Here is a 15,391-nt window from a genome sequence, read left to right on the forward strand (position 1 = left end):
CTGCAAAGAGAGAGGGAGATGGAGAGAGAGAGTTTACATCCAAGGTCAATAACGTTTTGTTAGATTATTGTCTTTCATATCAGAGAACTGATTTACAGGTGTGTTCGTTGCTGCCCAAAACTTGTCCGAACCAGGGGATTAAAGTGAAAAACAGAAACCCTCGGCTGTCCCCAGATCCCCCACACTGCAGGATCCAGTGAAAAACTTAACATCAGGAGCTGGATTTTCTTGGAGGGCGAGTGGGTTCACTGACCCAATCAGTGCGCCGGCAATTCTGGAGCATCAGAAGCACCACAAGGAGAAGTGGGTCTCTGAGACAGGGTGGGGATTGTGTGGGAGTCTCTCTCTGAGGCAGCTTGGGGATTGTGTGGGAGTCTCTCTGAGGCAGCTTGGGGATTGTGCGGTTCTCTCCCCGAGGCAACTTGGAGGTGCTCTTGACCTGCTTAGTCCTCTGATCTGGCCAATTGCCACTCGTCATCCAAGCAAATGCAGCTCTTGATTTTGGGTCCTGCAGTTTGGAGTAGCTGGAGGCAGCCTGATGGTTTGTGATTTTCACTTTAATCTCCTGGCCTGGACAATGATTGGGTGGAATGCTCTTTTGGTGAGTCAGTGTATTCTCGATGGGCTGAGTGGCCTCTTTCTGCACTGTAGGGATTCTGTGGTTCTATGGAAAGCAAAAGCCAATATTTGTTCACCAAATTTGCTGGAGAAACAAGCATCACAGATGGTTTTTGTCAATTTTAGACATTGGCATAGGAAATTCTGTGGGGAACAGATATATGGATGGGACTAGCTTCCAGAAGTCAGACACCACATCAGTAAGGGGACACAGACAGCTGGCAGTGGTCAGAAGCACTCAGTTACAACTGGAAAAGCCTCTGATCTAAAATGTTAACTCTCTCTTTCTCTCAACCAATGCTTCCAGACATGGTTGAGTATTTTAACATTTTGTGTTTTATTTCAGATTTTCAGCATCTGCATGCTTTGTTGTATTTTTACACAGATACAAACATGGCTGACTGAGCTGCAAGACTGGCATCTGCCCGACATAGTGGAAAATTGTTCAGGTAAACCCTGTTCACACAAAGCAGGAAAAATCCAATCCAGCCAAGTACCATCCCATCAGCCTCCTCTCAATTATCAGCAAAGTGTGAAAAGGTGTTGCCAACAGTGCTATTGAGCTGCACTTACATTGCAATAACCTGCTCGCCATTGTTACTTAAAGACATTACCATCGCTGAAAGCCCCACCGTCAGCATCCTGGAGGTTACCACTGACCAGAAACTGAACTGGACTAGCCATATAAATATTGTGACTACAGGAGCAATTCAAAGGCTGGTGATGGTAAGTCATCATCCAACTCCCCAAAACCCATCCACCATCTAAAAGGCATAAGTCAACCAATAAAAGATGTTGTGGTTTTGATGGATGGAGTCTAGTTTATCCATACATATTGAATGAGCTACTGGCATTTTTCTATGTGTTACAACTGGCAATATGGGTTTCTGCCCAATGAATATTAAATCCCTTTGGACAGTTAGTTCAGCTAAAAAGTCAAAGTTGAGGTGGATTGGTGATGGTATCTCCATAATGTTTTTCACTTTGGCTGGTTCACTTTCCATAGCTGTGTGCCCAGTGAAAGGCAGTTTAATTTGATTCATGTTTCACAGCACTCTACATTGTTGTGCCAGTGTAGGAGAATCTCTAAATGGTTATCATGGGCTTGATTTGTTACTTCAAGCATTTTCTCTGAACCAACCATTACAAAACTAATTGAATTGAGTAAGTCCTGCCCTGGTTCAATCTACCAAAATGCATCACCTCGCATTTGTCTAAATTTAAACTCCATCTGCCATTCGTCAGCCCACTGGCCCAATTGATCAAGATCCCGTTGCAATTGGAGATAACTTTCTTCACTGTCCACTATGCCACCAATCTTGGTGTCATCTGCAAACTTACTAACCATGCCTCCTATATTCTCATCCAAATCATTAATATAAATGACAAATAACAGTGGGCCCAGCACTAATCCCTGAGGCAGACCGCTGGTCACAGGCCTCCAGTTTGAAAAACAACTCTCTACAACCACCCTCTGGCTTCTGTCAAGAAGCTGATTTTGTATCCATTTAGATACCTCACCCTGGATCCCATGAGATTTAACCTTATGCAACAATCTACCATGTAGTACCTTGTCAAAGGTCTTGCTAAAGTCCATGTAGACATCATCAACTGCACTGTCCTCATCTACCTTCTTGGTTACCCTTCAAAAAAACTCAGTCAAATTTGTGAGACATTGTTTTCCACTCACAAAGCCATGCTGACTATCCCTAATCAGCTACGATGACTGTTCAACTGAGACCTTGCAGACTTTGAGAATCATGTATTCTGGAGTACCGTGCAGGTGTGGAACCATTGATAGTTGGCCAAGCAGAACACCCTAGCTTGGCAGCCTTGCTTAGGTCTTTTAGACATGCCATCCTTCTGAGGAATGACTAGCAACAAGCTGGACCATGTGACTGGCATTCTTACAGGAGTGTTGATGCCCTGTCTGACCAGATCATCAAGCATTTCCTTCAGCTTATCCGCAAAAGTCCCTGATACACAACCGGGGGAATGTCATATTGGATCTACTACCTTGTTGAGCCTAGTTTGTTACTCTTCCTCAACTTGTCCCACTGAATTCAAAGGATGTTGCAATATTAAACATTGCTTGATTAATAGCTTGTAGTTATTGATCATGTATAGTATTACACCAATTTAGGGTGCTTGAGTCATTTCTTCATTATCATTTCACTGAATGATATCCAGGCTCGGTTAGGTCTTTCTAACTAGCAGAGGCTGCATGATTATGTTATGGATGAGTCTACATTCTGAGTTACATTTCAGTCATTATACTTGGACTGTGATTTGGATTTGACCTTGGGATACGTGAACTGCTATAAGCTGCAAACTATGTTTTATGTAGTTTACCTTTTTACTAGTTAAAAATCTCTGGTTGCATTTTTTGATATAGTTGAAGCAGAATGACATTACGTTATGCACTCATGTTCATTTAAAATGTTGGGTAGTGTCCTGCTTTCAGCTTAAGTGCACAACATTCCAAGTCACCCAAACCAACAGCAATTGGTTGCTGACAGTAGCTTTTACCCTTTCATGTGATGCGTGGGTATTATTGCCCTTCCCTAATTGCCTTTGAACTGAGTGGCTTTGTAGGCCATTTGAGATGGCTGGTGAGAGTCGACCGTATTGCAGAGGCCTGGTAAGGACATCAGATTTCCTACCCCAAAGGAAATCACCAAACCAGATAGACTTTTGCAATTAATGAGAGTTTTATGAACACTGTCACAGGGATTAGATTTCAATTCCAAATGTATTAATTGAGCGTGTTATAGAGTTTAGGGGGTGTGTGTGGTTTGGGTTTAGGGGCTGTGTGTGCGGTTTGGGTTTAGGGGCTGTGTGTGCTGTTTGGGTTTAGGGGGTGTGTGTGGGTGGTGTTTTTGTTGAGTTGTGTGCATATGTGTCAGTGTTCTGTAGGGCGGATGCATTAAGGGGTGGAGAGTGTGTGCCGGGGCTAGATCTCCTGTGAGATGTCAAGATTGTTAATGAATCCCCGGGTTCCTGCAGTCTCTGGTTGATGGGAGGCGCTGTGAGTGAGGAACCGGCGCTGGGACTGAGCTGCAGCCGCGGCCGAGCTCATTGTGGGGCTGTACAATGTAGCTGCTGATGCGGCAGCCACTTCCAGCAGCTCCCGAATGATCTGACCGGGGAAAACGCTGGATAGCCGGGGATCGGCCTGGCTAATGCACCCGCTGCTGGCCTGTCCGGGTTAAGGGACATCTATCCATCCATCTGGATCTCTGGTGGGATTGAAGTGGCGAGCACTTCTCTAGGTAAAGGGAGACTTTGCCCCGATACAATTAATAATAATGTTATTTTTAAAAAAAATCTTTTTTCAATGCAACTGTCCCAAACAATCCCACAAGTGATCTTGTAATGTTGGGGAATGTGTTATTTGGTTCCAGTACTCGGATTGTTGAACTGTGTCAGGTACAGAAAAAAGAGAACATTTAAAATTCTGCTCCCGTTTATCGATGAATAGTTGGAGCGATTGGATTGCAGGTTAACTTTGATGGTGGGCTTCTATCTCCGGAAGGGCAAAACCTATCTTTCGTTGTGGTATCCGGACATTGAGATGTTTCCTATTAAACGGCGACCTGATGAAAAGATTTGTAGTTACAGAAATTTGAGCATATTTCAAATATCTATGTGTGTGTGTGTGTGTGTGTAAAGTCCACCTATTTCAAAGGGATTTCAATGAAAACAATGTAATTTCCAAGTAAGCTGATATATTATGAGGGTTGTGAAGTATTTGATTGCTAATGCTTCTTCTTAAATCACTGGGTTAGCTTAGAACCAGAAATCTAAGAAGGGTGCTACCAATGCCACGTGACGGAGAACAGGAACTGCTGCACATTTTACACTCTCCAATGTCCCCGGTCACAGATTTGTACTTGGTAAACATTCAGAATGTCTTACTGTGAGATTTCCCCCTCCCCTGCCCCGGTGGTGGTGGGTTCCAATTTGGGGAGTTCAGTCTGGGTCTGGGAGGAGTAGAAAGTTGTGTGGGAGGGGGAAAGCGAAGAAAATAAGCGTGGAGTGTGAAGTGACCTTTCTGTTTCTGAATATCTGCCCGAGAGGAGTGGCGAACCTGCGTCATTGTGCCTTTGCCTCTTGTCTTGTTTGTAGATGAAATCTATTGTGTTTAGCTGATTGTTGAAGGTTGATTACCTCGTGTGCAAGGCAGTGTTTTTCAGCACTGTGCCGTAAGTAAAATCTCTGTGAGAGGGAAGAGCATTCGATACTCACTGTGCTAACTACTTGTGCAATATGTTTGGAAATTTAATTCAAAGAAGTGTACATGTGTGTAATACAGCCATGTATGTTCAACTTCCAACTTGATACTTTATTTATTGTATTTATTAGTATCATAGGTAAGCTTACATTAACACTGCAATTAAGTTACTACAAGTAATCCAGTAGGCAATGCATTGTGGTTGAGGCACATCATTACATCTTTTAGGGAAAAAAAAACTGCGATGTGTACAGGGTATTGAAGGCAGAACGGTAGTTAGATTTGTTTTAAATTGTTCCAGTAAAGAAACATGCATGAGGGGCCGAATGGCCTCTTGCATTGTAAATATGGTTCTCATAGAGTCACACAGCGCACGTTCTCTGAAAAATAGCCCCAGGATCGAATTGATTCAGAATCAATCAATTAGTATCACCAGTGTTAAGTGAATCTTGCATAAGGAATATTCCCTATTAAAGAGAGAGTGTGGAATATATGTAAAGGCAAAAGACAATGGAAATGTATTTGGTACAAATAAGTATGTTGATTCAATCCCTTGTGAGATCAGTTCTGTAACGCACAGCTAAGTGCTGATCAATGCCATAAATGATTTGAAAAATATGACCAGATCTAATGGAAATTACTGTAAGCATAAAAGGTACTTGAAAATTGAATGATTTCATGTGGAGAGGCTTTCAGTTCTCTTTTGAAGGCTTTATTCATAATCCAGTGGGAATTAGGATCTGAACCTTTATTGCAAATACAGACTTGCAAAACATTACATTGATATTGATAAAATGAGCTAGAAAAACAATCTACTATCCATGGTTTATATTTGTGTTGTATTTGTAAATTATAACACTTGAAATAATGGTTGCAATCTGATATAAGTTTATTGAGAAAATTGAAAGGGTTCGATATGTAAATATGAGAATTTATGTACATTTAATTTTTCAAACTATGGTGGAGTATATAAGTTGACCAGTGTGTCAGCCAACCAGAAGTACTCTGACTCTATGTAGGTAATTATTTGAACCTTATAAGACTGCTTGAAGTGCAACTTGTTATTATTAAATGTGAGATGTTTTAGAAAATAGTGAAGGGACTAGAATTTTTCAAAAGCTCTGAAGGCCCAGTTTGCAATCCAGACCCCACTTTGTAAAAAAACAAAATTGTTCTTAAAGCTTGAATTAAGAAAGGACAAGCAGAAATCTAAGGGGACAGATGAAGTACTTGAGAGCAGGAAACTGGTTGATACCAGATTACTCTGTTCACAGCTATCTTCTTCTGTTTGTCATCTGTAAAGAACCTCCGTGAACCAAGTTTGTGTAATCTTAACCTACAAAGGACATGAATCAGGGATTTTATAAAGGCTGTTTGTGCTGATTGGTTTCTATATTTCCTGTTATGTTCCCACTTGTCTCAAGTGTTGATTCTGCATGGACACTGTAATGGCAACATATAAGAGGTCACTTGAGGAGGCACTGATATGTGTGTGTATCCCGAGTGAGTGCCAAATATACTGTTAAACTTGGAGATCACTGGATCCCTTGGTGAGAAAGCAAGTTGTAAAGAGGAGATAATTAGGCTGCAAAGGTTTTTTTAAATTTATTAGTGTCACAAATAACGTTACATTTACACTGCAATGAAGTTATTGTGAAAATCCCTTAGTCGCCACATTCCGGCACTTGGGTACACTCAGGGAGAATTTAGCGTGGTTAATGCATCTAATCAGCACATCTTTCAGACTGTGAGGGGAAACCGGAGCACCTAGAGGAAACCCACGCAGACACAGAGAGAACATGCAAACTCCGCATAAACAGTCGCCTAAGTTGGGAATTGAACCCAGGTTCCTGGCTCTGAGGCAGCAGTGCTAACTGCTGTGCCACACCATCTAAGAGGTATAGAGCAGTTAAGTGAGTGGGCAACAAGGTGACAATGAAATATAATGTGGAGAAGCATAATACTCCAGTGCTAATAGAAAAATGGAATTTTTTTTGAAAGAACACAAAACCTGTAAATGTAGATGTTGAGAGACTTGGGTGTACTTATCCAAGTAACAAAAAGTAGCAAAGTATGTAATTAGGAAAGCAAATGACATGTTGGCTTTTCTTGCAAGGAGATTGGAGTACATGATTAAAGAGGTGTTGCCACAATTGTATCAAGCTTTGGTGAGGCCATACCTGGAAGACTGTGTGCAGTTTTGGTTTCTGTAATTAAGGAAGGATACAGTTGCAGAAATCTCTCTGAGCCAGGTATGAACCTAAACCACAAAGGAAGATGGTTGTTGTTGGAAATCAATCACCTCAGTCCCGGGACATCACTGCAGGAGTTCCTCAGTACAGTAATGTCCTTAGTCCAGTAACCTTCAATTGTTACATCAATACCTTTCTTCCATCAGAGGGTCAGAAGTGGGGATGTTCGCTGAAGACTGCATAATGTTCAGCGATTTGGGATTCTTCAGATACTGAAGCAGTCCGTTTTCAAATGCAGTGAGACAGGACAATATCCAGGCTTGGGCTGACAAGTGACAAGTAATATTCGTACCACGCAAGTGCCAGACAATGGCCATCTCCAGCTGGAGAGAATCAAACCATTACTCTTCTAAATTCAATGGTATTACCATTGTTGAATCCCCCATTACAAACATCCTGGGGGTTAACATTGACCAGGGACTTAACTGGACTAGCCATATAATGCTGTGGCTACAAGAACAGATCAAAGACTCAGAATCCTGCATCAAGTAACTCACCTCCTGATTTCCACAAAGTCTGTCCACCATCAACAGGGTACATGTCAGGAGTGTGATGGAATTCTCTTCACTTGCCTGGATGGGCATAACTCCAACAACACTCAAGAAGCTTGACACCATCCAGGACAAAGTAGCCCAATTGATTGGCACCCCATCCACAAACATTCAACTGACGCACAGTAGCATCAGTGTATACTATCTACAAAATGTACTGCAGGAATTTGCCAAGGCTTCTTAAACAGAACCTTCCAAACCTCCTTCAAGGAGGAAGTAGCGAAGCATCTTGAGGGGAATTGCTTGATAGAGCAGATGCAGCACGGTTTTGTTAAGGGGAAGTCGTGTCTGACAAATTTATTGGAGTTCTATGAGAATGTGTCTAGGGCGATGGATAGAGGAGAGCCGGTGGATGTGGTTCTTCTTGATTTTCAGAAGGCGTTTGACAAGGTACCTCACAAGAGGTTATTGCAGAAGGTCAGGGGGCATGGAGTTGGGGGTAGGATGTTAGCGTGGATAGAGGATTGGTTGTCAAATAGGAGGCAGGGAGTGGGGGTTAATGGGTGCTATTCGGATTGGCGGTTGGTGACTAGTGGAGTGCCCCAGGGGTCAGTGCTGGGGCCTCAGCTATTTACCATTTATATAGATGATCTGGAGGAGGGAACCGAGTGTATGGTGTCGAAATTTGCTGATGACACCAAGATTGGGGGAACGGTAAATTGCGCGGAGGGTGTGGAGAGTCTGCAGAAGGATCTAGATAGGTTGGGTGAATGGGCCAGGAAATGGCAAATGGAATTTAATGTTGGCAAGTGCGAGGTGGTCCACTTTGGTAGGAATAAAGGTAGGAAGGACTATTTCTTACGGGGCGAAAAACTGCAGCAGGCGACGGTGCAGAGGGACCTCGGGGTCCTTGTGCATGAGTCGCAAAAACCCAGCCTGCGGGTGGAGCAGGTGGTCAGGAAGGCAAATGGGATGCTGGCCTTCATAGCGAGAGGGATTGAATATAAAAGTAGGGAGGTCTTGCTGCGGCTGTATAGGGCATTGGTGAGGCCGCAGCTGGAGTACTGTGTGCAGTTTTGGTCGCCGTACTTACGCAAGGATATTTTGGCCTTGGAGGGAGTGCAGAGGAGGTTTACTAGGCTGATACCGGAGTTGAAGGGGTTGAGCTATGAGGAGAGGCTGAATAAACTAGGCTTGTACTCGTTAGAGTTTAGAAGAATGAGGGGAGATCTCATTGAGATGTATAAGATGATGAATGGGATGGACAGGATAGAGATGGAGAGACTCTTCCCGCTCAGAAAGGACAGTAGGACTAGGGGGCACAGCTTCAAGATAAAGGGGGGGGGCGGTTTAGAACGGAGTTGAGGAGGAACTTCTTCACTCAAAGGGTGGTGAATCTCTGGAATTCTCTGCCCGTTGAAGTGGTGGAGGCTGCCTCACTAAAAGTTTTTAATATGCGGGTTGATGGGTTTTTGATAAGAGAGGGGATTAAGGGTTATGGGGAGAGAGCGGGAATGTGGAACTGAGCCACGACAGATCAGCCATGATCTTATTGAATGGCGGGGCAGGCTCGAAGGGCTGGATGGCCTACTCCTGTTCCTATTTCTTATGCTCTTATGTTCTAAACCTACAATGGCCAGCACCTGGATGGACAAGGACAGCAGATTCCTGGGAACACCAGCACCACCTGCAAGTTCTCCTCCAAGCCTCTCAATATCCTGACTTGGAAATATATCACCGTTCCTTCACTTTTACTGGGTCAAAATCCTGGAATTGCCTCTCTAACAGCACTATGGGTGTACCTACTTCACATGGCTTGCCATGGTTCAAGAAGGCAGTTCACCATCATGTTCTCGGGGCAAAATGAGTGATGGGGGCAATAAATGCTGGCCAGCCAGCACTGCCCACATCCCAGAATGAATAAAATAAATTGGCGTTGGTCAGTTCTCTAAATTGTTCTCTTGGGTGACAGAGTTGCCCATTGATAAGAGGCAGAATAAATTGAGTTTACATTCTTTGGAGTTTCGAAGAATGGGAAGTAACCTCATTGAAGGAGGTTGGCACTGAGAGATTGGGAATCTAAACCAAGAGAGTGCAGTCTCAGAATAAGGGGCTGATCATTTAGGACTGAGCAGAGGAGAAATTTCTTCATTCAAAGGGTTGTGAACCTTTGGAATTCTCTGCCCCAAAACTTGTGGATAATCCATCTTTGAATTTATAGTTGAAATTGATAGATTTTTGGTTCCTCAGGAAATCAGGGGATTTGGGCAGGAAAGTGGATTGAAGCCAAAGACTGACTGTGTTGCTAGGTAGAGCAGATGAAGTGTATGGTTTTGTCCTGCGTGCTCTAACCCCCTTCTCACTGGCCGTGTGCATTTTTCAGTGAGTTAATTGAACATAAATAGGAGCACAAACTGTCTGATTTTTTTTTCCATTTCCTTTCGCAAGGGCACAATGTCTTTTATAGTGTTCAAACATCTACCCTGGCTGAAATCAGGACATGGTTTGGACCTTTTTAATTTCTTTATGGTTTAGTGTTGTACGTACATGGCACAATGAGATTGTTCTCATTAGAACAGAGAAGATTAGGGGCAATTTAATGGAGATTTTTTGACATTTTGAGTGGTTCTGATCGAAAAGGTAGAAGGGTTGGTAACCAGAGGAAACAAATTTAAAGTAGTTGGTAAAAGAACCAGAGGAAAATGAGGAAAACAATATGCAGCAAGTTATTACAATCTACACTGCGTTACCTGAAAGTGTTATTCAAAATATTGAATTATTTTTCGTGTAATAGAAGTGGGGAAAGTATTTGACTAACTTTTTATTGTCATTTTAAACTGAATTTAGAGTCTCAAAATATCACAAAATAAGGTTGAAATTCTGCTGCCTCACCCAGTGTGGGAAATTTCAGCACAGGCCGTTCAAAAGTCTAAAAAACTTAGGTGGGAATTTCTGGTCTTGCAGTGAGTGCAGCTGGAGAATCCAGCCCAAAGTCTGTCTTTTGGTGTAAATATCTAGGGTTGCTAAAGGTATTTGAATTTATTTAGTCAGTATACTCCTTTTACAACTGAGACATTTATAGAGATCATAGCAAGTGGGGTCTTCTAATCAACGTATGTTTTACAGAAAGGAATGTCAGTGTTTTGTTATCTTTACCCTTGTTTGTGTAGCATGGATGCACTGATACTAACCTCATTAGCTAAGTTCTCGTTAAAGATTTTTGTTCTCAATTGTCACAGTATACTCATGGAATTCCTTTCAGAGGGGCATTTCTGGTTTATTAGTAACTTTCAGATTGGACCAAAAGAGGTGCAGTTGCAGTTCTGTCGCTGAACTATAGCTAAGGTTGACAATTGGAGATGCGATTTAATGATATCTGCTTCCAGCCTTTTCTTTGATTTGATTTATTATTGTCACATGTATTAGTATACAGTGGAAGGTATTGTTCTTGTATGCTATATAGACAAAGCATACCATTCGTAGAGAAGGAAGTGAGAGAGTGCAGAATGTAGTGTTACAGGCATAGCTAGGGTGTAGAGAAAGATCAACTTAATGCAAGGTAGGTCCGTTCAGTAGGGAAGTAGCTGTTCTCAAGTCAGTTGGTACGTGACCTCAAACTTTTGTATCTTTTTCCTAATGGAAGAAGGTAGAAGAGTGTATGTCTGAAGTGTGTGGGCTCCTTAGTTATGCTGGCTGCGTTGTTGAGGCAGCGGAAAGTATAGACAGAGTCAGTGGATGGGAGGCTGGTTTGTGTGATGGATTGGGCTACATTTATGACCTTTTGTAGTTTCTGTGGTCTTGGGCAGAGCAGGAGTCATACCAAGATATGATACAATCAGAAAGAGTGCTTTCTATGGTGCATCTGTAAAAGTTAGTGAGAGTCATAGCTGACATGCCAAATTTCCTTAGTCTTTTGAGAAAGTAGAGGCATTTGTGGGCTTCCTTAACTATAGTGTCAGCATGGGAAGACCAGGACAGGTTGTTGGTGATCTAGACACCTAAAAATTTGAAGCTTTCAACCATTTGTCTTTGTCTCTGATGTAGACAGGGGCATGTTCTCCTTCCTGAAGTCAACAATAATCTCCTTTGTGTTGTTGACATTGAGGGAGAGATTATTGTCTTTGTCCCAGCTCTCCAGGTTCTCTATCTCGTTCCTGTACGCTTTGTTGTCATTGTTTGAGATCCGACCCACTATGATGGTGTCATCAGTAAATTTGAAAATCGACTTGGAGGATAATAGGTTTATAAGGAGCATAGTAAGGGGCTGAGAATACAGCCTTGAGGGGCACTGGCGTTGAGGATACTTGTGAAGGAGGTGTTGTTGTCTGTCCTCACTGACTGTGGTCTCAGAGTAAGGAAGTTCAGGATCCAGTTGCAGAGGGTCGAGCCAAGGCCCAGGCCATGGAGTTTGGAGATGAGTTTCGTAGGAATAATGGTGTTGAAGGCTGAGCTGTAGTCAACAAATGGGAGTCTGACATACGTGTCATGGTTATCTAGGTGTTTTAGGGTTGAGTGCAGGGCCAGGGAGATGGCGTCCGCTATGGACCTGTTGCGGAGGTAGGCAAACTGTCGCGGATCCAGGAAAATCCAGGAAACTGGAATTGATTTGTGCCATGAGTAACCTTTCAAAGCACTTTATAATAATGGATGTCAGAGTCACTGGACAGTAGTCATTAAGGCACACTGCTTGGCTTTTTGGTTTGGGATGATGTTTCAGATTCCATTTTGCTCAAGTCATCCTTAGTGATCACCATTATCAGTTTGGCACCTTTCCAGGAGCTGAGATCCTTGGACACAAGCCCCACTTATGGATTTGAGCACAAAAATCACACCATGCAGATGTTATCTCATCTCTCTGCAAGGCTTGACCTCTCAGTGCAGTAACGAGGAGTGCTGCAAGGGATCTTTCAGATGGAATTCCCAGCCCAGCCCTCTCCTGCTTGTTGGGGCAGATGTGATGGACCTTGTAGCTCTATTTGAAAGGCAGGAGAGTTCCCTCCACGTCCTGATCAACATTCCTCATTCAGTCAGCACCAGAAGAAAATATTGACTGACTGGTTGCTATGTATGTAAAATAAGAGGGGTAGACTGTGACTTAGCTTGATAGTGTAAAATGAGTGACATGAGTCAACAGTCCATTTTTGATTTTTATGTTTTTTGAAGCAAATGGAAATATGAAGGTTAAATTGGTTGCTGACTCACTACTGTTTGTTTCACATTTCTGCTTAAAGTAATGTTCTATATACCCCGTGACTGTTAAAGTAATTAATTGGCAGTGCTTTAGAACATGCTGACGGTTGTGAAACGGAACAGGCAGGGCTGGGTATTAAAAGGTGCAGTATATACATTAATAACCGTAAAGTGTATGCAAGGCGCATGATGGGATTCTTGACGTTCTGTTGATGAGCAATGGTAGCTGCTCACAGCCTGTGTAAACACTGAAGGAAATTCCAGAACTCCAAGCCGCAGGATGGGATAACATCTCACCAGTTGATAAATGTATTGGGATAATCGGTGATGATAGGAGGTAAGAAGTATAAAGGAGTGTTGCAAACTGTAAGTTATTGAGGCATTTCCCTAGGGTGATTCAGGAGCAGGCTGGAATAAAGATTTTTACTTACTTGAACCTCAGACTCCTGAAGGACTGTTTCCTCTCCACAGAAGGCACTATGGATGGTACACAGTGCCAGGGCCCTGAGTTCAATTACTGGCTTGGGTCATTGTCTGTGTGGAGTCTGCACATTCTCCCCGTGTCTGTGTGGGTTTCCTCCGGGTTCTCCAGTTTTCTCCCATAGTCTGAAAGACGTGTTGGTTAGATACATTGGCCATCCTGAATTCTCCCTCAGTGTACCCGGACAGGCTCTGGAGTGTGGCGACTAGGAGATTTTCACAGTAACTTCATTTGCAGTATTAATGTAAGCCCACTTGTGACATAAATAAATGTAAATGACAGTTTTTTAGATCTTAGGGTATATTTCTTCTTTCTCTGAGTGATGTTTTTCAGAACTGTTATATTTATACCATCAATATATGTAGCCTTTTTATGTTTGATTTGGAATACGAAAATGTTAGGGGAGAGATTAAGGAAACAATCAGCGAGGCAAAGGGAAAATTAAATCAGTTGGGAATATGAAATCAAATTGTAAAATATTCTGCAGACTTATAAGAACAGTGCTTGTAGTTACAAATCATCTTGAGTGTAATAACATGTCCCAAGGAATGTTTAAACTAAATTTGATATTGAGTCATGTAAGGAGATTTAGAGACAAACACTTCAAGAGATTTTAAGAAGCATTTTCTAGCATGGAAGAGAGAAAAGGAAGTGGAGGGGTTTGCAGAGAGAATTCCTGGATCTTTGAAGCTGAAGGCAAAGTTAACAGTTGTATTGAATGGCTTCAGGAAAACTAAATAAGAATAAAACTGGACAGATCACCCAGCATTGACCTAGGTAGTGGAAATGACAAAGGCATGCCCTGCCTGGTCAACCTGCAAAGCCCTCCTCACTAACATCAGCGGACAAAATTGGGGGAGTTGTTCCACAGAATAGTCAAGCAACAGCTTTGCTTGGTCACGTTTGCTGAATTGTACCTTTTTTTTATAGCAAATTTCACATCCTTCCATCATCCCTGCATGTGTCCGGCAGCATCGATCCAACAGAGCCCTTAACATTGATTCTGGATTCACATCAGGCATGAGCAAGGAAGCCTCCTGCTGATCATTGTCTACTGCTCCCCATCAACTGATGAATTCGTGCTCCTCCATGTTGAACACTATTTATGAGAAATACTGAGGGTAGCAAAGGCACAAATGTACTCTGGGTGCCCAGCCATCACTGCCCATCACCAAGAGTGGCTCATTAGCACCACTGCGATGGAGTTATTGAAGGGCTATATTCATGACCTTTTGTAGTTCGTTGCAGTCTCTGCAGAGCAGGAGCCGTACCAAGCTGTGACACAGCCAGAAAGAATGCTTCCTGTGGTGCACCTGTAAAAGTTGATGAGAGTCATAGCTGACATGTCAAATTTCCGTAGTCTTCTGAGAAAGTAGGGGCGTTGATGGGGCTTTCTTAATTATAGTGTCAGCATTGGGGGGACCAGGACAGGTTTTTGGTGATCTGGACACCTAAAAACTTGAAGCTATCAACCTTCCTACTTTGTCTCCATTGATGTAGACTGTGGCATGTTCTCCTTTACGCTTCCTGAAGTTGATGACAATCTCCTTCATTTTGTTAACATTGAGGAAGAGATTATTGTTGCTGCACCAGTTCACCAGATTCTCTAACACATTCCTGTACTCTGTCTCATCGTTTTTTGAGATCTGACCCACCACGGTGTTGTCGTCAGCAAACTTGAAAATCGAATTAGAGGGGAATTTGGCCACACGGTTATTGGTGTATAACGGGTATTGTAGGGGGCTGAGAACACAGACTTGTGGGGCACCAGTGTTGAGGATGATTGTGGAGGAAATTGTGATGTGTGAGTTAGGAAGGAAGTGCCGAGGCCAGGCCATGGAGTTTGGAGATGAGTTTCGTGGGAATAAAGCGTTGAAGGCTGAGCTGTAGCAGTTCACACTGGGAACCCATGAGACTCTGTGGCCATTAGCATCAGCAGAATTACATTCTACTGTAAAAATTTATTTACAGGATGTAGGCATTGCTGGCTTGGCCAGAATTTATCACCCACCCCTCATTGTCCTTTTGAAGGTGACAGTGAGCCACCTTCTTGAACACGGTAGTCCCTGAGATGTAATAGGTACATTCACAGTGCTGTTGGGGATGGAGTTCCGTTATTTCAACC

The 15,391-nt window shown here is 42.8% G+C and overlaps 1 protein-coding gene across 1 annotated transcript in view; it reads left to right on the forward strand.

Annotated features, from left to right (window-relative positions):
- The first annotated feature begins 3,586 nt into the window (after positions 1-3,586).
- Positions 3,587-15,391, forward strand: part of stambpl1 (STAM binding protein-like 1) — a 65,932-nt gene continuing 54,127 nt past the window's right edge. The window contains exon 1 of the mRNA XM_080205500.1: positions 3,587-3,890. The gene's annotated coding sequence lies outside the window, so the exon portion shown is untranslated. The remainder of the gene's footprint in view (positions 3,891-15,391) is intronic.

This window comes from Carcharhinus amblyrhynchos, chromosome 17 (genome assembly GCF_965287045.1).
Source record: "Carcharhinus amblyrhynchos chromosome 17, sCarAmb.v2.hapA, whole genome shotgun sequence".
In the NCBI taxonomy this organism is placed as follows: Eukaryota; Metazoa; Chordata; class Chondrichthyes; order Carcharhiniformes; family Carcharhinidae; genus Carcharhinus; species Carcharhinus amblyrhynchos.